Source organism: Schistocerca americana, chromosome 2 (genome assembly GCF_021461395.2).
Source record: "Schistocerca americana isolate TAMUIC-IGC-003095 chromosome 2, iqSchAmer2.1, whole genome shotgun sequence".
Lineage (NCBI taxonomy): Eukaryota > Metazoa > Arthropoda > Insecta > Orthoptera > Acrididae > Schistocerca > Schistocerca americana.
In genome coordinates, this window is record NC_060120.1 from 795,288,335 (window position 1) to 795,314,376 (window position 26,042).

The window sequence follows — 26,042 nt, forward strand, 5'->3', positions numbered from 1 at the left end:
ATTACTTATTCTCTAACATCACTCGCTGTTCTACGAACTTAACATTTAAAGTCTCTTGCTGTTCAGCAAACTTAGTATTTAAAGTCGCTTACTGTTCAGCGAACTTAGCATTTAAATCATCCAACATAGTTGAGCTTGTCAATATTGCACAAAGGACATCTATATTTCCTGGCCCCGTTGGTGTAACGTTCGTCATGTATTCATCGACTGCTTGGTGCTTAGGATCGGAATTATTACCATCAGATTCCATTTCCTTACCTTCTAACCCAGAAACAGATACACTAGAGATGTTAATTTTTTCTGACTCGGCAAAAGATACTGTTCCCACCATGACAATGGTCCTATTGATCTCCTCATGGTCTGATACTTCACTCAATTCATCACAGGATTCCGGAGCAGTTTTTTCGAAATCGCTACGCAACTTTCTACCTCTTCCTGACATGATGTAATTTTTTTAAACTTCATTTTACTCGTACCCACGCTAACTATAACCACAATTGTCACACAATACCACACTTACTATCTGCTTGACACCAGCACAATGAAATTCTCACAATTACCAATTTGGTAAAGTAACGAAATATACTGTACCTGAATAATCACTTATTTTGAGTAGTGATTACTGTTTGTAGTCTGCTTGCGTGTTGTTGCAGTCTCGCTCACATCACTGCCAGCAGCCGAGGTCGCTATCTCGACCGACGTTCTGCTTTCTTCCTGTTCTCCGACGCGTCGCGTCGCTCTGTCTCCAGATGTCTCGTAGTCGCGAAGCGTCGACCCTGACGTTGGAGTCGTGGTGGCGTCGAGCTCCGCACGTTGTGTCGCTTGGCCTCGTCGAGCCCCGCATAGTAGGCGCCAAATAATGTGGCGTCTGCGTCTCCTTAGAGTGATGGTGATCCCAGTCGGTATGACGTGGAACGGCGTCCGTCGCTCACGACAACGCTACCCTGTAACTAGTAGAATAACACAAACTCCTCGCGTGGTTTGGTCGTATTTCATATACCGTCTTTCGTCATTAATGTAAATTTTTTGATAGATCAGCCCGTCAGAATGTGTAAGCCGCTCTTGCTTCTTCACCGATGAACGAGGCAATTGCACCACTCGATGACGCGATGACTCCCTTGACATGAAATGATGACCACCAGTTTTCTTTTGTTGTGAGTTCGCGACAGACTTATCAGCTTGCGCGAACTGGCTTACTGTAGTTCTTCTTTTTATTATGCTCGGTTACATAATGGATGTTGAATATTAATAATATAAAGTCTTGAATCTTCAATCCATCACCCAAGTCGTGGCCACAGTATGGAATTGCGAGGATGTTAAGTTGATAAATTGTTATTCCGTCGTCAAGACGTCGCTACGTCGCGTGTTCAATAACTACACGACGTAATTTCAGAGATAACATATACTTAAGAAATGTTCAAAATGCGCCGTAATCTTGGGACAAATCGATGACTGTTCACTGTTAAATAATCATGAATTCACTTTTCACTTTATCATATTCTAATAGTTAATTAATTTTCACCAATACACATGATAATGTCTGTTCAATTATGTAGGCGACACGAAGAATTATAGTTCGAATCCACTTTTATTGTTCCTCGTAATTAATTATCCCTACGCTGAGCACGCACATCGATTTTTCACTCAGGGCATTGCTTCCGTTTACATCAGTAATCCTGTCGCTGACGACAACTTCTGACAACTCGGCGCAATTGTATGTTCTTCGTGTTTGCGTTTGTCTGTTACCTACTGGAGACTAATAATTATTTTTCTGTCGGCGATCTTCCTTTTTCAGTGTCCTTGAATGTCCGTGCTTATTCGGTATCACGAAGGCTAAGTCCCATCACACATCTCACACGATTTAATTTCGTCGCGAAGCTCCGCATCCCGTTCTCTTGCTAACGGTAAAGAAGACTTTGCTTTAGTATGACTTCTGAGTAATACTTCAGTCTATATCGCAAAACTTTCAAACTTTCGATTAGCTTAAAACAATCTAGTAGCGCTTACATGCATTCTACTATCCCAATAGTACTAGACAGCGACTAGACAGCAACTGAAGCTAACATTTCCATTTCCGAGTTACATTGCAGTCACATCGAACTTCCCTTTCGATGTGGCTACAACTCTCTTCTATGGTAAATGTTATCTTTGGCCAATTTACCATCTGGGGTTTATCCCTCATTATTAATTATTTTGCAGTTTTTTCTTTGATGTGTTTGTTGCGTATCCTATCATATTCTCTCAATCAGTCTCTATTTCATGATAAGTGTTATTATTCGCATGACATTCCTGTTGATCAAATTATTTCAAGTGTATATTTTGTCGACATTATCAGCCGTCACTGTCAGAATGACTAATTTTCCTACTTCTTTTACAACTAAGGGTTGATTATTAGGGTTTCTGTAGTTGGCGTGTTATAGTCGGTATGGAGACGACCTCATGAATCAATGGACCCTGCATTCAGCAGGGTACAGTTCAAACTGGTCGAGGCTCAGTAATGGTGTAGGACGTGAGTAATTGGAGTGATATGGGACTCCTGATAAGTTGAGATACGACTCTGACGGGTGACACGCGCGTAAGCATCCTGTCTGATCACATGCATCCATTCATGTCCATTGTGCATCCCGACTGACGCCCAGAATTGCGACACAGTGGCACCAGGAACACTCTTCTGAGTACAAACACCTCCGGTGGCCACCAAATTCCACAGACGTGAACATTGAGCTTATTTGGGATGCAACGTGCTGTTCAGAAGAGATCTCCACCCCCTCGTATTCTTACGCCTTTATGGACAGCCATGGAGGATTCATGGCGTCAATGCCTTCCAGCACTACATTAAATATTAATGTCCACGCCACGTCGTGTTGCAGCACTTCTGCGTGCTCGCTGGGGCCCTACGGGATATTAGGCAGGCGTACCAGTTTCGTCACTGTATATCCAATGGCACCCCATACCACCTTGCCAGGTGCTGTGCCCGTGTGACTACAATAACTGCGATCTGGTAACGTTCTATCCCTTGGAGCCCTCAAACGCGAGTGCGTCCGTCGTGATTCTCTACGAAGAACCTGGACTCATCTGACAAGATGACGTGATGCCTCTCCTGTGACCAGTGTTAACACTGTCGGCACGCCGCTCTTTGCGTCCATGGTGGCCCAGATGTCATCACTCTGTACGAATGCATATTTGATTCGATGCGAACAAGTCCTTCCCCGACAGAAGGTACCTGACGTGGATGTACGATACATTTGCCCTCTCTAGAGCTAGTCGAACGGCACTACTCAGATCTTTTATGACGTTGAATGTGAATCTCCTAAACCCATCTATTCCACATTCGTTTGTCAATTGTGTAACCCCGACAAACACGTGTAGCAATACTGCGATAGATCCTCAAGCTCTTAAATTCCTACCTGTGGTGCCAGAGTTCACTCTTCCTTATACGAGGCATAACACGATTTTCTCATAATCAGAGATTACTTAGTGTTGATTATGCTCAGCACCACCGTAGACACTGATATTAATAATTAATGAAAAGCACCTCAGCTGTATTGTTGTACATTTATTGTCTTACGATCGGTTTCGTTGGTCGTCGTTCCTTAACACGACCAATATTCTTTCCTGTATGCGCGACCAGGCAAAACGAGGAGCCTTTGCAGATCAACGAACAACGCTAATACTGGCAACCTGAGGATGTTCAGCGTATGAAACCGGTAGTAACACAAAAAATGCGTAATAATACAGCTGACATGGTTTTCATTAATCATTAATACAGTCATTTCAATAGTTTATCTGAATGAGTATAAACATAATCTAGACGCTATTTTGAGCAGTTGCACTGAAGTGCGCATTATTTGTACATTGAGACTTCGAGAGTATGCGATTCCAGTGTGGCATTTTTTGCATGCCATCATCATGACGTTGCAATTTTAATGGCCAGCAGTGTATGCTGGAGCTGCTGTTGGAACACCGATACAAAGAATCACAATACAAAGTAAGACAACTGATTTTTATCTCACGAGGAGAACACGGCATGTGCCATAACCCGATTTCCCAGAAACTCTCTTCGATGGAAAACGGATCAAAATAAGCGAACACGTGTCTCTGCTTATCCGTAGATACAGCACCGTTTCTGAGAAAACGACGGTCAAAGTTTCCAACGCTATTTAGATGCATTTTAGCAAGCTGTGTTCTTAGCTGGAATGGTGGCGCAGTGGGTATCGTCGCAACTTGTCAGTTTTGTACCCCATGTTCGAAACTCGATTTGTGCTTTCATTTATTTTATTTCATTTTTTCATTTATCTACCCAGGCCAGTAGAAGGTTATTACACGAATGTTTCTTATCAAGTTTGGGGATACAAGGGAGTTATATTAACTGCAAAATTAAACTACTTTTCATAATACGTGCTATACATTTATTATATAATACACATGAGTATGGTATTTTCAGGGATTACAATCTTTTTAAATCCTCATATTCTTACATTTCATTCTTATATTAATTCTTACATTATTTATTGTACTTTATTCTTATGTTTACTCTTCACGAGAATTTGGTATATTCCATTCGGTGATGGAAATATTCGAGGTATGAGAACTCCGAACATCACGAGTAGCCTGTGAAGGCAGGTTTGTCACAGTGACTTTTCTTCGTAGGATTCTCACTCGGGAAGGAAACTCTGTTAATGCTGCTGAAGATTTCACACGTTAGAAATACTAATTTCGCAACAAACGACGCATAACGGACCAATTTGCTGAAGACTGGCAGTTGTAATTGATCATGAATCAAGATACGCTATAGGAATTTCATGGAAAACAATTTCAAATAATTTTCTCTTGAATTTATTATACCTTTTTTGCAATAGAATTAACAGGCGAATGAGGACAACATTATTTCAATACATACAGGAAAATATTCGTGTAGTAATCTTCTGCGAATATGGGTACATAAATGAGAAACAAAAATAGAAACAATAGTCGGGTTTCAATCACGGTGCATAAAACTGAAACAGTGGGTCCCGTGAGTGGCGGTGCTAAATGCTAGATTTAACCAAGAAATAGGCTTGTCCCATTTTGCCTGAGCTCTAGAATGGAATATTGTTAGAGTAGACCTCAGATTACAATCCACCCCCTCTGCCGAACTAGGCTGACGGTAATACTGGATGGACGTCATACAAAATATACCATTCTGAAAGAAAAATCTTTTAAATTCTCTCGAAACAAAAGTAGATGCAGTGTTACTATAAACTTAGATGACCCAACTATAGAAAAGATTTTAGGAAGATACCTAATCGTTAGTGCAGCTGTTACCCCTTCACTAAGGGTCAAACAAAAGAAAAGTGGAAAGTATTAATGACGACAAGTACATATTTTTAACACCCTTCTACATATGAGGCAGTGGACCTACATAACCAGTAAACAGTGTCCATTGGACTCTCAGCCTGTTGGAATGAAGAAAACAATTGCATGTATTGGAAGTGGCATTGGCCTACTTACTAGCTGAACACAGATCCACCAATCTTCTCGTGTCTCTGATTAGGGATGGCCAAGAAACATATTTCTTAATTTTCTGGATGGTCTTATATAATCTCAGGTGCCCTCTATGCACGGACTCGTGAAAATATTTGAATATTGCTGACACTAACTTCCGTGGAAGACACATTTTCAACCTGTTATCCCCAAGAGTAAGATGCGTTAACTGTGCACTTCCTCACATGCGTTAAGTCTCTGTGTTATCTCCTGATTCTAGGATCTTGTCTTTCTTTGAGTTATCCACATAAGAGGGTTGTGTCAGGTACGTGGGTTGGATAAAAAGTAGCGAAAACACTTTTGTTACTCATACCAGACTTTATTGACAGAGTTCGCTATATTATATGCCCTGAATTCAATCACCCTGCATCTGGACCACCTTCTCCCACACAGATAATCGTAGAAGCTGTCATACACTGTTAGTTCATTGATCTAGTCGGTATCTCGCAAGGACCGTTCTGCAGCTCTAATAATGTCTTCTCTTGTGTTGTAGTTCTTGCCACGACCAGATTCCTTCATTTGGGCAAACCGGTCATAATGGCACAGACTGATATTGGGTGAACAGGGTGTATGTCCCAGTATCTCCCAATTCCCAAGCTCGCAGAATCTCCTGCACAGGATTCACTATGTAGTATTGTGCACGGTCAAGAGGGATAATGGAATACGATGCCAGAAAGTGCCGTCGCTTTATTCTCAGTTCGGGATGAAAGTGATTCCACAAGAAATTGCAGTAGCATGCTCCACTGACTCTCTGTTTGGGCGATTAAGCTGAAACGTCCCCTTAGAAAAATTATACATGGCTGTGCTTAAACTGGCACACAATTATTTTTTTTTAGTGCAAAGCAATCTGACTTTCAATAATCACTACAAAAGAATAGCCCTAACTAACATTAACCTATACCTTTCACAAATCACTTACCTCACAAAAATCTTCGTTACACGAACTACTACAGTACAGTGAGCGCCACTACTGCCAGCTAAATAAAAGATTCAAACTACTGAAGGCACTAACTACTGATAGGCATAGTTAGCAAATGAAAGATTTTGATAGAGAACAAACAATGTATTTACCTTAATAGTGTTCAAAAGTCATAATATATATAGCAGTTCATGACATCCATTCTTACGAATGTACTGTTTCTGATGGACACACGTCCAGATCATCCACTCTCAAAAATCCGCCATCTCACTTCCCCACATCCACCACTGCTAGCGGCTCACCTCCAACTGCGCAACGCTATGCGCTGTTAACAGCCAACTGCCCAACACTACAATAGCAAATTCCAACAATGTCACCCAGCCACAGACTGCACACAGCACAGCCAGTGATTTTCATACAGAGCGCTACGTGGCGTTACCTATATAAAAACCTAAACAGCCTACTTTCATGGCCCCCATGATCCCCACAAAAAACTTTACAAATTGTTTTGGGCAGTGGCCAATACAGATTTGAAAAAATTTTTCATAATTACAATAACAAAGAAATCAAAGGCACACACTTATTGATACAATGTTGGTCGAAAGCAAAATTTTCTCACAGTCCATAAAGACAGTCCTGATCATTCATCTCAGTAAAATTGCAGTGGTTTTTTTTCTCAAAGTCTGAGCAGTAAAAGAAAATCCACACAGAAGTAGTGGATTTCCATGCAGTCTTGAAGAAGTAGTGTTGTCCTTCCAACGGAAAGACAGTGCTGACTCTTGACATGCAGACAGGAAATAGGCCACAACAGAGGAAACCCACAGCAGAGTCAGTCGAAGTTTTGAAGAATATTGGTAGGTAGCTCATCACAGAGCAGACCCACTGTAGTCCTGTTAGAGATTACAGTATTGGTGGGCCACCAGAGGTGCAGACCCACTGCAGTCCTTGTAGAAATAATGGTATTGGTGGGCCATCAAAGATGCAGACCCACTGTAGTCCTTGTAGAGACGGCCAGCAGCCATCTGTTGCGACTGTGTAGGCGCACAATCACCATCGAGGAGTCTTGTACTATATAGCAAGTCCATAAATCACCACTTGTGCACTCACAAAGTTTTCGGAATTTTTCTTAGAACCAGCAATGCTGTAAACCAGTCCCTTGCTGAATTATCAACACACGTGAGAACACTATCAGTGCCTACTTCTCACATAATGTCCATATACTATGACCAACAGGAACGTGTGCAGTGAAATGTAACTTACAAGTTACTTACTTTGGTGAACTGGTGTCAATTACAATATTATAACATAATATTACAATAACAAAGTTACAAAATACATCATTAAAGAACATAACAATACAGGTAACATTTGCAGTAAAACAGGCTTTACAAAAGAATAGAAACAAACATGCACATCAGTGTTAAAGAATTATGACATAAGTACATACATAAAGATCAGAATAACTTTTGAAACATCAACTTCACATATGAGCAACAAAACAGAACAGATAAATAATGTCTAAAAATCTTTACAAAGTAAATAACATAGTATTAGAAAAATTCTACAACATAACTCTCATCAGCTAAACACATAAAGACAGGAAAACACAAATACACAAGGGTACACAAACACATAGCAGAATAATGCAAGAGGAAAGGGCAGGGTTTGTTTTCAGTGTAACATTTGGTACTGCAGTCCAACGCAAAACTTCATTCCATAGATTTTTCGTCTTATTTCAACATTTGTTTCCACCAAAAAAAATCCAATCCAAGCATGCTTTCTGTATTTATATGTTCACATATTTCTTACCTCATTATTTATTTTCCATTATCTTATCTCATCATTTATTTCCAAGAAAATCCTACCTAAACCTGTTGTCCCTAAACCCTACTTTTTTGTTCATATCCTCTTTCAAAATACTTTTTTGGTCAAACCATTTTCTTATAGCTTCTCAATGCATCTTTTCCAATTCATCGCAACTTGTTCTCTTATGTAGCCTACCCCATCTTAAGCTAACTGAAATCTACTGAGCTCAGATGCATAAACTAAGGGATGAGGCAATGCAGCAGCAGAAAACAATTAACACAAACAGCAATGACAAAAAATGCAAATTTGCAAAGCAAGCAGCAGTATATCTAAATTAGCAGACCAAATGCAACATTACAACTAATATGAGCCAATGTGCAGCAACAAGACAAATAAATCAGTAGTAAAACTGGCTCAACAGAGTAATACAAAATGAAATTTAGTAGCACTATGCCTGGCAAACAGCCGCAGCAAATACTATAACTTATATCTAAACATGACAAAGCTCAAGCAGAAAAAATATTACAGTAAAAATGGCCATGTTTAATACCTGTGTCACATCTTAATACTAGAGTGATGCATCACAATTTATTCTACAAAAGAAATTACCAAGTACTTGAAAACAAAATTATGTATACGGTTACTGTTATTAGTCCCTTCTTATTGTTCTTTCCAAGTGAACCTTTTTCGAAGAATGTGGAACATAAAATTATTATTTAATAGATCTGTTGACAGAAAGTATTCACATTAGGAAATGCATTTAATTTTATTTTATAAAACCAATGCTGCAACACACCTGGAAAACAGATATCAAATAAAATAAACAACTATGTACAAAGTAAAGCATAAAAATATCATTCAGTAGTCATGAGGCATTTCATAAGTTAGTAGAAATTCTCTCAATTCTCGTAGAAATACACTTGTCATAATCAGGTGTGCAGATGAACGAATATTTCCCATCAATTCATAAGCATTTCAGTAAGTAGCACAAAGTACGTACTCCACAGTATAATCATATGTTTCCAAGTAATAGTTTGTCATATTTGCGATTCTTTCTACAAAGGAATGTCAATAGCGAGGTTAGTGGCCTCTTTTTTCTCCACCTGTGCCTCTGAAAAGCACACACTAATGGCTTTTTTTCCAGGTGACTGTCGCTCAGATGGGCCTCCACAGCACATTATGTCAAGGTCATCTACCTTCTTTAGTGAAATATTTATGGCAGCAGTTTCCACTACAGTGACAGTCTCATAAAATTTCACAGGTCGAAATATTTGCGTTACAAATCTGTAGAAACAAAATCCTATAAATATAACAGTGTCCAAAAACTTTTCGGCGGCATTGTGATACATTCACGCATGTACACACATTTCATAACTCTTAAAGTACGATTCTTGGTTTCCAACATCCTTTTTCACATACCAGAGTCCCTAACCACTATTCATTACTCCTTACCTTATTACACATATACATATTCGTCGACACGTCAATCTTGCATCGACATTTCAATATTTCATCATAATAAATACATAGCATAATCAAATTCCTCATATAGCATCAGCTTATTGATCATAAACATACCTCAACAGCAAAATACACATGGTCGTCGTAATAATAACATCATAACACCTCAGTCAAATATCAAAATCATCGTAGCTTCCTCCAATAATATCAAAACCTAAAGAAAATTCTCTGCTCATTTCAATAGTGTCATCTACTTCAAATGTACTTTAAAAATCATGATCCCATACCAAATACATCATTCAAAGCTCTCATAGTATCACAATGGTTCCGAAAAAATATGAACGGTTCACAAAGTACAGACAAAATACAGTTTCATAAGTGTGAAGTCATCCAACTGTGTAATTGTGTAAACATGTGTCACTGATGTAGTAAAAAGATGTTTGTTTCTCTGTCAAATAAGCTGATAGCTGTGTAATTCTGTTTTAGAGGAATATGGTACCAATGTGTAAAGTTGTATAAGCAAATACCATATTAGCTAGGGCTCCTTGTGTTTGCCACACACATGGTACACAAAGTAAGCGTGTACCCCCCTGAGGATTAATGTAATTATACCCTCAGGTGTTACAGATTACAGCAATGGAATGAAATGTATCATGGGAAACTTTTGTATCATTGTAATTCAAAAATCTTTAAACATAAATGTTTTAAGTACAAATTTAATCACTCAAATACGTGTACTGTAACGCTGGTAAAAAATGTGTCAAGTGTCGTAATTATCGTCGTCCTTATGCAAAGTTCTGTGGAAGTCAATGCACTTACCTCGTAATAAACAAAAGTGAAATGCTATGCATATAGATATCGTAGTTATTATGTACATTACCGTGATCAAGAAAGTACTATACTGTAACGTATTGTTGTGCTATGAAAAAGGCTGTCTCATTGTAGCTATACCACAAAAGTTACTACTAACACATGTTTTCCTTTCCAGAAGAATTCAGAAAAACTGTGCTGATATAATGCAGATACAGCACAAAAGCAACAATGTAAATTGTGTCACACATTAGTAGCATCGTGATATAATCGTGTACCTGCCAAAGAAACCAAATACTAAGTCATCTTTAATCTCACATAATGTACTTCAAATAAAGAATGTCATTTCAAGTAAACCAAAATGTTGCACTAAGATCTCATTAGCAGTATATGTTCCAAGTATGTAAGCCTTATAGTCGTTACACCGTGCAACTAACAAGCAAGGATGAACACACACAGTAACACTGTGTCCTCTGTTTCCTATAACAATGCATTTGTAATTACTTGTCTAAATAATTCCCTAGGTTCTTCACTGCATAGTTGACTTTAGAACATAGTTGCATGTTAGCAGTTTGTAAGTGTGACAAAGAGTACAAGTAACGAGAAGTGAAAAATTTTATAGCAAAGCCTAAGTTAAAAAAAAAACAGATTATCTCTCAATAAACGGTTTTACATGTGAAATTTGGTGCAATCCTTTACTCTTCCTAGTACGCAGAGTTTCAACTTGAACGCAATTATCATGCAGTATACATCAGTAAAGAATGCTAAAATTTTTCTCAAGGTTAGCGTCTATGTTATTTTTCTCTGAGCCAGCTGGCGCACGTGGCTGCCTGCGGTGAGAGTCATTGTCTGTCTCTTTGTTGGCGCGTGTCGTTATTGGGATTAGAAGACCTAACTTCTACAAATTCACCTTGCCAAGAGGGCCCAGCCCTGTTTGAATCCCACCAGTTCCGATGAAATTCAGGTCTGTCGCTATGATTATATCGTCTGTCGTCATGTCGGTGGTTCCTGTAGTTTCTTTCTTGTCGGTTAAGTGGTGGAGAATTTCTCCCTGAATTATCACTGCACGGTGGACCATTGCGTCTGAAGTTATTCTGTCTCCCGTGATAATAATTATTTTGGTTCCCATATTGTCTGTTTCTCTGATAGTCTCTGTGATAGTCATTACCGAAGAGATGTGATCTTTCCCTGTAATTATTACTACTCTGCCAATGGTTGTCATATGGGTGGTGTCTGTTTTGGTCACGATGTACGTTGTAAGAGTAGCCTTGTCGTGTCCAGTTATTATTTCTTTCATCGCGAAATTGTGACGGATGTGACCTGTAATTGTTGTGTTCCTGTTTTCACGTTCGGCGATTGTCAGTGTCAATTTCTAATTCTTGTAAGAGTCGCTGAAAAGCTTCAATGTCGTCTTTGCAACGTCCTGCCAAAATAATATGTCGTAAATGCTCAGGTAATTTGATTAAGCAAATGCGAATGAGTTCTGAGGGGCTGTATGGGTTTGACAGGTACTGATTCTTGTGCAACATGTCTTCAAAATATTTTACAAGACTGGAAAATTCAGATTGTTCGAAATGTTTCATCATTATGATGCTATGTTTTACTCGGTCTTGTGTAGCTTGAGACCAATATGCTGAGAGGAAGGCATGATAAAATTCTCCTTCACTGTGGCAATCGTGAATGACCGATCACATTCTTACAGCTGGTTCATTCTCTAAGTACCCACACATAAATTCTAATCTCTGCTCGAATGACCAGTTGGGAGGAAAACAATGAGAGAATTGATGAAGCAATGCTTGTGGATGAATGTCGTTGCCTGAATTCTTAAATGTTTTGAATTTACATGTAGTAATAAACAGCTTATAGTCAAAATCATCATGTCGGCGAATCGCATATCGGTCATTGTTACTTCGTTTCGGCGGTTCCATCTCAAAATTCGGTGTACCTTGCCAATTTCTTTCATGATTTCCGAAGTACCCCGTGTTATTATTTTGTGGCTATTCCGTATTTCTGTGTCTGTCTTCCCGTATTGGAGCACGAGTGTCCTCTGAAATACGTAATTCTTGTATTACCTGTGTCAGCTGATCTTGTACTTCCCGGATTTCTCTTTGGTGTTGCGTATTAATTTGATTCTGATTTTGTTTTAATTTCGTAATTTGTTCGCACTCTTCTGTGTCAATAAAGACTACCGGTTTTGTGTCATTCAGATTATCGTCTACCTTCATAGATAAATTATTTAGCTGATCCGAAAGTTCAACTACATTCTCTGATAATGAACTAATTTCCTCCATGTGTCTTTCTGAACCAATTTTCAGAGTATCTACTGTGTCCTTTAAGTTTTCCTGAGTTTTTGCAAGTTGCGTAACCGAATCGGTAGATGCAACTGAGTCAATGTTAGCTTGCAAGGTCTCATGATTTTCATGAACAATAGTTTGCAGTTCTTTTATGGCTGCTTCGTGATTCTGTAATGCATTTCCATGCCGCGAAAAAATAGGTTGAACATGCTCACAAATTTTTGCTTTTGCGTAATTACATACTTTTTGATATTTCGATTCAATTTTATGTAACTCAGTAGTTAAATCTTCACGTGTTTGTTCAAGTGTGATGTCTAACTTCTGAATATTTTGTTCCATTGTGTCTAACTTTTGAAGCTTTTGCTGTGTTTGTCTCTGATTTTGTTCCATTTGTTGCATTAATTGCAATAATAATGTATTAGTGTCTGGAATCTGTTTCTCTATGCATTTGGCAGTGCATTTTCACCGGCAACACTCACATTTTGACTAGCAGAAAATGTGTCTTGACTCATTTGAGAAAACGGTGAGGCCCCAAAACGTGAGTCTACAGTATTTGCAATATTGTGTTCTGTCATTTCGGATTCTTGAGGCGAGCTGTTGCCGACCGATCGATCATTTATGCTTCCCTGTTCACTACTTGTTTCATTGTCTACGCCATTATTTACCACCCGCTCCATTTCCCTATGCACAATTACCAAATTACTACTTCGAATGTCTGTTAATTCATTACACAGTGGTGCTGATAAGCTACGCTCGTCGTCACTATTATTTCTCAGTTTGCTTTGGAGCCTAGTGTTACGTTTTTCACACGCCATTATTGTCACAATATTTCACACGATAACAAAGAAAAGCACAATTTGAAGAGCAAAAATAAGAGAACACATTAACATAGCTCTGAAAATAATATCTACTTAATTACAAGCGCAGCTGCGAAATACTTGGTGCAAATCTACATGCATGCCACAACTGTTTTACTGTACAGCAATGAAAGACTGCAACTACAAATGAGATTCTCTCTACAATTACGTGCTAGCAATAAACAAATGCTGTACCAATTACACAAACTACAAGAAAAAATCAGAAGATTCCAGTGAGGTATCCTCGGCTAAGGGTCGACATATGAAATGTCCCCTTATAAAAATTATACATGACTGTGCTTAAACTGACACACAATATTTTTTTTTAGCGCAACGAAATCTGACTTTCAATAATCCCTACAAAAGAATGGCCCTGACTAAGATTAACCTATACCTTTCACTAATCACTTACCTCACAAAAATCTTCGTTACACGAACTACTGCAATACAGCGAGGGCCACTACTGGCAGCTAAATAAATGATTCAAACTACTGAAGGCACTAACTACTGATAGGCATAGTTAGCAAATGAAAGATTTTGATAGAGAACAAACAATGTATTGACCTTAATAGTGTTCAAAAGTCATAATATATATAGCAGTTCATGACATCCATTCTTACAAATGTACTGTTTCTGATGGACACACGTCCAGATCATCCGCTCTCAAAAATCCGCCATCTCACTTCCCCACGTCCACCACTCCTGGCGGCTCACCTCCAACTGCGCAACGCTACGCGCTGTTAACACCCAACTGCCCAAAACTACAATAGCAAATTCCAACAATGTCACCCAGCCACATACTGCACACAGCACAGCCAATGATTTTCATACAGAGCGCTACGTGGCGTTACCAATATAAAAACCTAAACAGCCTACTTACAAAGCTGTCCTCCCGCACTTTCAGATAGTACACACTGCAGCTGACTACAAAACAGCCGTCGCCACTCACGCCACTACTTGAACTGACATTCTGCTACGTCACCTGAATTAGAGGTATCTGGACTATAAATGGGCTATCGGAATCCGAGGTAGCCAGAAAAGAGACGTTACTTAATACGCATTACACTACATCAGTTGTCGCCTGCTGGCTTTAAGGCCTGTGAAACGTCTCCCCTTTCCTACATACCTGGTTCAAAAGTACAGAGAATTGGGCAAATTTAGGTACGAACTATCTACAAAGGTTTCACCGTTCCTACGAAACGGGCGATTCCCCTCTTATTATTAGGTGGTCAAAACTTTCGGATTGTCTTGGTTCGCTCTTGGACTGTTTTAACCCCATTTTCCGACACTAAATACCTCAGGCAGGAGATTTCCTCAGGAGCAAGATTACCCTTCTATGCTTTTACGGTAACACCAGTGCTACGTTAACATGCTTATACTTGCTGGACATGCTCGACTCGCTCAGAAAGTGTGCTATTATACAGGATGTCCCAGATATATTGCGACAAACTTCAAGAGAAAGTGGGGTAGGTCATAAGAATTGGGAATTGCATATCAAACGTCGTCGTATGCTGCTTCGTGGTCCTGCACACGAGAGTATTGGACGGGAACGTCGCTAGGTGGTACTACAGACGAGAGTACTGGAGGATAACGTGAGGGTTTCCTCGTTTGAGCGCTAGCCAACGTAGGAGGAGAAGGAGTGGTATATGAACCGTAAGCTGGCAGACATGCAGCTAGTGTATGGATTAGCTGAGAGCAATGGACGAGCCGCTGGACGCGTTCGTCGAGGAGGCATCCTAGGAAGACATCAGTGTCGGCCGCGGTGGTCTAGCGGTTCTAGGCGCTCAGTCCGGAACCGCGCGACTGCTACGGTCGCAGGTTCGAATCCTGCCTCGGGCATGGATGTGTGTGATGTCCTTAGGTTAGTTAGGTTTAAGTCGATCTAAGTTCTAGGGGACTGATGACCACAGCTGTTAAGTCCCATAGTGCTCAGAGCCATTTGAACCATTTTTTGAAGACATCAGTCACACTACAGTTTGTTTGCACTCCTGCATCAAAATTTGTGTGAGTACGGATCATTAACAAGTGGCAGCGTTAGTGAGGGCCGGCCACTGTCGACGCGTTAGGTCGCTAGGAAAGAAAGTGTGTCGGATGCCGTGGAGACTAATCGAGTACTAGTATACATGCCGTTGTCCTATCTCCTATTAGTTTCAGTATGTTTTGAATGCCGAGTTTTTAGACTCCTTTCATCTCCAAATGAATTGCACCCGATTACCATCCTGCGCCGACCAGAGTGGCCGAGCGGTTCTAGGCGCTACAGTCTCGAGCCGCGCGACCGCTACGGTCGCAGGTTCGAATCCTGCCTCGGGCATCGATGTGTGTGATGTCCTTAGGTTAGTTAGGTTTAAGTAGTTCTAAGTTGTAGGGGGACTGGTGACCTCAGAAGTTAAGCCCCATAGTGCTCAGAGCCATTTTGAACCATCCTGCATATGTGCGTATCGCACAATGGTTTCTACGGCAAAGTGACCAAGAGGTACAATTCCCAGCTTATCTGTCTTGCACTGACCAGGCTACCTTCACTACGGACGGCGTATTCGATCTATGGTGGGCAGCGGTGTGCGGCACCGCGCGGTTCAACATCGCTTCACAGTTAATGCGTGGGCGGGTTTGGTCTGCGACTGCTTAGTCGGGCCGTACCTTTTACCCTCCCGCAGCATGTGGTCCCAACATGACTGGGTGGGAGGGAGGGGGGTGGAGGGATGCTCATTTTGGGCTACCTGTTCATAGGTATTTGATGTAAACAGATCACTCCGGCATCGATGGATTGGGAGTGACAGACCGGTTCCCTGTCACCCACACTGACTGGATTTATCGAGCCTTAATTTCTTTCTGTGGGAAGCCATGAAATCTCTCTTGTGTCACGATCCTGTGGAATATGAAACGGATAACGTCATAATAATTTCTGAAAAGCTGATACAATCAAAAGAAACCTGGTGTGTTCGAGCGTGTCCGGCAGTCAATGCTCCGTCAGGCACGCATGGCGTCTGATGGTGCAGACTTCGAACATCTGCTATAACATTAGAGTTGTATTCATGTTGTAACCATGTGTACTCATTATGTCCAACAAATGTTTCAAATGAATCACTCTCTCTTGTTTCCTTTCCGATCTTCGACCTCTACTACCAGTTACGTCTGACGTTTGTGACCATGGATTGCTACGCAGTTCTTAATTACGAAGTGTCACACCTCCCACAGACGTTCGTCGCAACATTTCTTTGACACTGTATACATCAAATGTCTTCCATATAATTATAAACCAATTTAAATTTTAAATCGCCCTAAACAGATTCCAAGAGCCTTGAAAGTACAGCTACTGCGATACATAAATCAAAGGGAACCCGATTAAAGTCATGTACGTTTCAGTCGGTGCAGAAGGCAGTAACACTCTTCGAATTCTTAGCTAAGGGAATTTGATGGTAAGCTTATTTGAAGTCTATGACGGTAGAGTACCTCACCCTGCCGAAAGAAGGAGAGCAGTTGTGGAGATCGAGCAAGAGATCCTATTCCAAATGATGTTTTGATTTAGAGCCCAGTAATCCACAACAGGCCTGCATCCCAGCCATAGGCCTTGGGAACCAGGAACATTAGCGATCCATAAGACGATGCCGATTGCCTGTCACCCCGTCACGTAACATATGTTCAATGAGCTTGCGCAGGACTTATTTTCAGTGGCGACAACCGGTACGGCGCTTGGCACTCCGGTACCTTATCTGACAGCTGAACCCGATTCTTTATTTTGTTCGTTACCTCTAGCTTATCAGAAAAACATCGGAAAACTTCCTAAGCACCTTGAATAATTTCTGCATCAGCGACTTATGAATGGCTAAGTTCAGATTCAGTAGATTCACTGCGCATGTTATAGTCACCTTGAACACCACTGTGTTCATGCAACTTAGAGGAGTTGGAGTTAAAAGTACGCATCGGGCTTGAGAACACATCAAATTTTCAGGTCCCTAAAGACAGTGCACAAGTCATCTCCTCAGTTCTGTTGTAGGACCTCGTGGCAGTCGGGCACTTACAGCTGGAGGAAATACAGTAAGTCACTTTTGTACGTTTTCGATTTAAAATTTTTATGTGTTGGAGTATTAGGTGAACCCAGATCTTTTTCAAAGTTAGGGAACCTCGGTAGGGGAACTGGTGGCCGTAAGTTTCCAATATCCTCCTTGGTTTTCACGACTTTTGTTGTGTGTTATTTATAGATTGCTGAATAAGAAAACAGCGGAATGGGATATAAACGCGCAGGTCCATCAGGGAAGAAATTCGCAGGGCATACATTTACCTCATCAAGAAACCATTTGCGAACTTTTACCATAACTTGTATTTTGGATTGTGTTGTCTCTTCTAGCATATTCGGGAATTTTACCTTAGATGCCTCATTATTCGCTTAGAGAACTTGAATTAATTTTCCTTTCTTGCAATTTTCCTTTCGTTATGTAGTCATTTTTTCAAACGTACTTACCTCTCAAATTCACTTCCAATACAATCACTTCTTCTTTCTTTACCAGAAACGACTGAGAACATAAACTCGCCATCTATTAACAGAACCGTTCTAATGCTTCTCAAATTCTTTGCCTTATTGAAAATAGGAACTCAATGCGGGAAGCATCAAAAGCTACCTGGTTTTCAGAGGCTGTTTTAAGAAAATGCCTTAAAACCAGCAAAGGTTGGAGCACCTCTGCCAGTTCACAAAATTTTTTTCGTTGCAGGAAGAACAAGTGGTAGTCCAGCACTGTATTTCCCCCGATAAACATTTTCTGCCTTACTCTCAGATTATTACATTTGCTTTCTGCCATTACTTGATGGAGAAATGCATCCATAGTACAGGCAAGTTACCATTCAGAAAGGTTTCATCGCACACTTCTTTACTAAGAGTGCGTGTTTAAAAATTTCATCATCATACTGAAGCCATGGAATAATGAGTATAAAAAATTTACGATAGCAAATATATACTTAATAATATAAGTATGCATCTTAGTACTGCATGTACAGAAATTTCGATTAGTGTCGCACTTACATTCAAATCAAACTTTAGTACAAAGCTCACGAAAGTGAGTACATAGACTGAGTATAAGACAGATCCGTCTCAGTGCCGTTATCTATTCGAAGAGAACCAGCGAGAAACTGAGTGTAGCGATTAAGCTGTGAAAAATAAGCAAACGAACGCCACTAGGTGGAGCTAGCATTAACCATAGAAAGGAGATCAAAGAATAACTTTGCAAACAAGTATACATTTCTATTAACTACATAACAGAACCTCTTGAACAATTTGGCAAAGATACATTTATATTACTTTTATGGAGGAGAAGTTCATATACTGACAGCATGAAATGTGCGTCGTTAGATATCATCGGGAACAACATTACAGAGATAGTTGTTAGTCAATAATTAAAACAGAAGACATATTTGAAACCAATAACAGGTGTGGTACAATATAAAAATAAAACTGTTAGAGAAAAGGAATAAAATATAAGTTGTGAAGGAATAAGTTTATAACCATCGCTAAATAAAATTTTACCTAAGCATCACCAAATGTAGTGATATTTAACAGACGAATATATAATAAATGGTATATAATAGGATCATTTAGGTGAGCCTAGATTAATGGCAACTACTTGAAATTAAAAGAAACTATTATACAATAAAAGTAATTCTTAGTAATTTTTTTTAACTTAATGGCATAGTACTAGATAGTATAAGAGTCCACCTATTATCAGTTTACAACCGTCACAAACGACTAATAATGGATGACATACAATACAACTATTTACGCAAGTCTAGATGAGTGGCAACAAGCTGAAATAAAATAGAATCTGATAGTACAATTTTTTCTTTATTCTGTATTAAAAACGTGCAGGTATAACATTAGAATGCATAAAGCCTAACTGAAGTGAATGCATGAGGTCATTCAAAAAACATCTTAGCATATTGTGGTTGAGAGTGTAGGGTTAGGATAATTAGTTGACACAAACCGATGCCTTGGCAATCGTAATGCTGAGATAGTGGTCATACTATTTGGGAATTAATGGATTCCGTTTGGACGTGTAGTTGTACGGAATGCAACGCGAAAGTGTATAACAGTATGGAAATGTGGATCAGTGTCTAACAAAATAAGCTCTTGGGAAATGGTAGCGAAACCCAAATGTCAAACTTCCGTACTGTCAAGCGAAATATAATACATATACCTGTAATGTAACTGTAGTCAATTAATATGCCCGTAATGTGGAACATAAAGCGTGGAAGCCTTGGCGTGTTGTGATAAAATTGTAAAGTAAATAAAATAAGTAGCGTGAAGTGACGTTGGCGAAATGCAGTGTCGATGCACACATTATCGCCTATAATTAAAGGAGCTACGCAGCAAGGCAAATACACTGTGATGGTGGCTTGCGAGAACAGTGGCTCCATCTTTTGTGCTGGAGTGAGTCTTTAGAGGAAGCCTGGCGAGACAGCTACATCAGATCGGGCCATGAAGATGGTGGATCCATCTAACAGGGCGGAAGATACTAACGTACATTCAGCTATAATCGTTGCACCGTATACAGTACACGAATTAAAGTGATTATTACTAATCTAAGCAATCTTACTTTGTGAATTAGCCGAAAAACAGTGACTTCTTAAAATTTTCCCGATATTTTATTTGCAACCCATTTTATTTGCTTCATCTGCCCTGGTGCCCCCGGCCCGAATACTCTCACCCCTCGACATGGGGTAAGATTATGTAAAATTAGTTTTTAGGTAAACTTCTATTAATCCTGTAATAACACCTGGATGACAATGAAACTTTTACACAATGTTATCAATATGCCAAACTAGATATTCCATGTGAAAGTGATATAATATTGCTGCAAGTTTTTGAAAACGTTAGTAAAACAAAAGATGTGTTCTATTATCCCCACCTAAACTATACAGATTATTGAACCGGAAATTAAAATAAAATTCACTACCCTCATAATTTAAAACCAGTCCAGTACCCGGAATAAAACCACAGCCCAATAACAGTTCTCTACTTAGGCGCCTAGCCATGAATAACCTCACTAGTCATGACAAGCTCTCAGATTTACAATATGACAACTAATGATAATAACTAACCTTTCATAGTGCGACAATCCTGACTCATGGTTGCAATGAAGAAAAAACATGTATGTATGTCACAATCCTCGCACAAACGAAAGAATGGCTGACATCGAAATAAGTGTCCAAGGAATAGAAAAGCAACTGGAATCACTCAATAGAGGAAAGTCCACTGGACCTGACGGGATACCAATTCGATTCTACACAGAGTACGCGAAAGAACTTGCCCCCCTTCTAACAGCCGTGTACCGCAAGTCTCTAGAGGAAGGGAGGGTTCCAAATGATTGGAAAAGAGCACAGATAGTCCCAGTCTTCAAGAAGGGTCATCGAGCAGATGCGCAAAACTATAGACCTATATCTCTGACGTCGATCTGTTGTAGAATTTTAGAACATGTTTTTTGCTCGAGTATCATGTCGTTTTTGGAAACCCAGAATCTACTATGTAGGAATCAACATGGATTCCGGAAACAGCGATCGTGTGAGACCCAACTCGCTTTATTTGTTCATGAGACCCAGAAAATATTAGATACAGGCTCCCAGGTAGATGCTATTTTTCTTGACTTCCGGAAGGCGTTCGATACGCACTGTCGCCTGATAAACAAAGTAAGAGCCTACGGAATATCAAACCAGCTGTGTGGCTGGATTGAAGAGTTTTTAGCAAACAGAACACAGCATGTTGTTATCAATGGAGATACGTCTACAGACGTTAAAGTAACCTCTGGCGTGCCACAGGGGAGTGTTATGGGACCATTGCTTTTCACAGTATATATAAATGACCTAGTAGATAGTGTCGGAAGTTCCATGCGGCTTTTCGCGGATGATGCTGTAGTATACAGAGAAGTTGCAGCATTAGAAAATTGTAGCGAAATGCAGGAAGATCTGCAGCGGATAGGCACTTGGTGCAGGGAGTGGCAACTGATCCTTAACATAGACAAATGTAATGTATTGCGAATACATAGAAAGAAGGATCCTTTATTGTATGATTATATGATAGCGGAACAAACACTGGTAGCAGTTACTTCTGTAAAATATCTGGGAGTATGCGTGCGGAACGATTTGAAGTGGAATGATCATATAAAATTAATTGTTGGTAAGGCGGGTACCAGGTTGAGATTCATTGGGAGAGTGCTTAGAAAATGTAGTCCATCAACAAAGGAGGTGGCTTACAAAACACTCGTTCGACCTATACTTGAGTATTGTTCATCAGTGTGGGATCCGTACCAGATCGGTCTGACGGAGGAGATAGAGAAGATCCAAAGAAGAGCGGCGCGTTTCGTCACAGGGTTATTTGGTAACCATGATAGTGTTACGGAGATGTTTAATAAACTCAAGTGGCAGACTCTGCAAGAGAGGCGCTCTGCATCGCGGTGTAGCTTGCTCGCCAGGTTTCGAGAGGGTGCGTTTCTGGATGAGGTATCGAATATATTGCTTCCCCCTACTTATACCTCCCGAGGAGATCACGAATGTAAAATTAGAGAGATTAGAGCGCGCACGGAGGCGTTCAGACAGTCGTTCTTCCCGCGAACCATACGCGACTGGAACAGGAAAGGGAGGTAATGACAGTGGCACGTAAAGTGCCCTCCGCCACACGCCGTTGGGTGGTTTGCGGAGTATAAATGTAGATGTAGATGTAGAATTTCTCAAATACCGGGTATGATCGACAATAGAGACGCCGCTCCCAGAATCTAGTAAGGCCTAACGGGTTTTTGGTTGAGCAGCGCACACACAAAGGGAAATATATGTCCTGTCTCTGCCTTCATCCTGTTACAACCACTGGGTAGGACTTCGGATCGACAACGATCCATTTTCTCCTGGCGTCGGTTACCCACCATTTCCTTATGCCGTGAACGCCAATCATGTGCAAAACGTCCGCACTTACCACACACAACAGTAAAGAACTCCTGTGACCCAGGTAGCGCTCTCAGTAGGGTTACATATACCTTGTGTCATTTGCTCAACCATGGTCCTTACGACCACGCCTTTCACGAGCAAATTTGGTGCTGTCTACGGTAGCAACTATCTTGTCCAAATCAAATGGTTCAAATGGCTCTGAGCACTATGCGACTTAACTTCTGAGATCATCAGTCGCCTAGAACTTGAACTAATTAAACCTAACTAACCTAAGGATATCACACACATCCATGCCCGAGGCAGGATTCGAACCTGTGACAGTGGCGGTCACGCGGTTCCAGACTGAAGCGCCTAGAACCGTGTCCAAATCAACAAAGGTTATAGGTTTCTCGGAAAACAATATTTGTGAACTGTCATCGGGTCATCTCCTTCTAAGATGTTGTTCATAATTTCTCCATCCTTGACCTGAACGTTTAGAGCTATTCGAATTTGTTGTATTTCACCGTGTACCGGCAAACGAAAAAAATGTTGGCTAATTAAGTCGTTCCTAACCCTAGGTGATATAGTTGACTGTCACTCCTACACAATCCTTTCCAGTAATTCTTCCGATGTCCCAGAACCATACAGGACGGCATTAACCATTCGGCTCAAACAATCGTGAGACAGGGAATATAAAATTTAAAATATACTGAATGCTCGATATCGGAATAGCGGTTTGATTTTCCAAGATAACAAAAAATCACAAATATATGACTATTTCTTGAACATTCTCGATGGAGAGATTATCAAGATCACGGAACATTACCAATACTGTGTTGAGTAGCTTGTCAAATCGTTGCCCTTTACACTCACTAGCACTCGCTTTCATCCCACTGTTTGATTCACCTGCTCTCATGAGATAGAGAGACCTCGTTCTTATAGCCAGATGAAGTGGTGCTCCATTCTAATGCATTCAACTTCATTTTTAGTTCCACAACTTAATTTATTAATCCTGGTAGCCTTTTTCTGATCAGTGCTAACTACTTTCAGGTCTTGAACAAGGTTATATCAGTGGTTAATTTCCACTTTTACTCGACGTATCTGTACATGGAATGAATTATTACAATTAAAAACATTAATGTGTTCCCCTACGCTCGAGAGGGAGGCAGCAAAAACAGATAGGGAAGCACTCGCCTCACTAACACTGCTGAGGGCGACTTGTATCAGGCACGTCACTTCCCCGGGCGTCTGCATACCCAGATTAGCCTCACATCCTTCTCCCACTTGGTCACTTATCTAGAGCTCATTCTCCAACTGCACCTTCTTTAAATACGTTATCCCCAGGATACTTTTTGGTTCCATAGCGCACAAGAGTACACCCGAAACATACAACAAATAGGCTATGCCTACATACTTATATAAAAATTTTTCTTCTCTTTAAGAAATTGGAAAGAAATATTCTTAGCTGTCAAATCTCTAACATAGTGCAGCTCTTCAGCAACTGTGAATTGTTCAGAAATTAAGAAAATCAGTCTTCAGTTGCAAGGTAAAATTTTATCAGTTTACCTAGGTTTCGATGCCAATAGTGGTATCGTCTTCAGAACCTATAAATAAAACCCATACTGACATACGTTACACATTGAAATACATCATCAATCTAATGATTTAATGATAAAAAAATCGTGGTACTTACAAAATTAAATTATTTTGAGGGCCAAACGTCTGTCATGTCACATAATAAAATTTAAACAGAATAAAGACGCATAGTCATAAGGTTATGTCTCTCAAAACTAAAAAGATTAAGACAAACGTAGACGGAGCTACACCGGCCAGGAATAAGGGTCACACATAAGCAACCGTAGCAGTTTTGCATCCTAAAACCACAACAAACAAAAAAAAAAAAAAAAGGAAACTAGGCGTCGCGAGCAGTTCCGCGCCGAGTCTCGGCCGAAGGCCAAGCGCATGCGAGAGTGCGAGGGCAAGCGCTAGAAACAAGCATGTCTCAAAATTACTTAGCGCAAACGTAAATTGTTAAAAAATTGTGACGCTTAGCCATTCAGCACTTCCTGTCGATCACATTTCTGAGACGTTTGTAATCCTTTCCGTCTGCTTCATTTACTGCAATTTTCAATTTTCTCCTTGTGTTATTCAAGGATTTCTACTAGCCGTCGTCTTTTTACCTACTTCATTCTCTGCTGCATTCACTATGGTAGTAATAGGCCGTCAAATAAAAAATTATATGCACAATGACAATTTTATTAAAATAATCTAGCACTGCACTCATGAAGTAACTACATACAAAAAGTTGCCAAAAACTTTTCATTGTAGTTATAAACGCCAGCAAGATCCAGCTGCCTTCCTTTTGAAATCCGCAAAGCGTGGTCAGGACTCAAACCTGGTGACAGTTCACAGCACAGGACGCGCTGTTCCGCAGGGCGCTGTTCTACAGGTCGCTGGCCAAATCGCACAGTAACTGTTGCTTCTAAAACATACAAACAGAATTTAACAAACGTACAATAATCAGTTCACAAAAGTGTGAGGCTCTTCAGAGTTTCATAGGATTACATGTTGTATTGCCCACTCCCAGAAATGTATTTAAAACAACCTTTCGGAATATCAAAAATAATTTAAACCCTTTAAGTAAGAATTAGAATAAGTTAAAACAATAGTGCTTGTACCTAAAGGCAGTAGCTATTAACTCTTGAATAATAAGGTAACAACATCGAGTCCTGCAAATACTGGTACAAGCGTAATTCAGCTAGGTTGAACTCGTAAGAAACAGAGGTGATGATAGAAGCTTAATGGAACAGAATTAAGCAAAACGTATTGCATAAAATGGGAAAAGTTACAGTATTTGCAAAAGAATGTTAAAACTGAATTTAATTCCTACACATGATAACAGATGATATAATAGCTGAACGGTTCAAAGAAAACTTGAATCTCATTACAAATAAGTAACCCACTCATGCAGTTGTAATTGGTGGAGACTTCAATCTACCCTCGATTTGTTGGCGAAAATAAATGTTCAAAGCCGGTGGTAGAAAACATCTTCCGAAATTGTACTAAACGCTTTCTCTAAGAATTACTTTGAACAGTTAGTTCATGAGCCCACACAAATCGTAAATGGTTGCGAAAACACACTTGACCTCTTAGCCACAAATAATCCTGATCTAATAGAGAGCGTCATGACGGATACCGGGATTGGTGAACACAAGGTCACAAGGTCATTGTAGTGAGGCTCAAAACCATATCAACAAAAACCACTAAAAATAAACGAAAAATATATCTATTTAAAAAAGCAAACAAAAATTCGCTTGATGCCTTCCTAAGAGAGAGTCTCCATTCCTTCCAAGGTAATTACGTAAGTGTAGACCAGATATGGCTCAAATTCAAAGATACAGTATCGACAGCAACAGGTAGATTCATACCGCATAAGTTAATAAGAGACAGGGCTGATCCACCATGGTACACAAA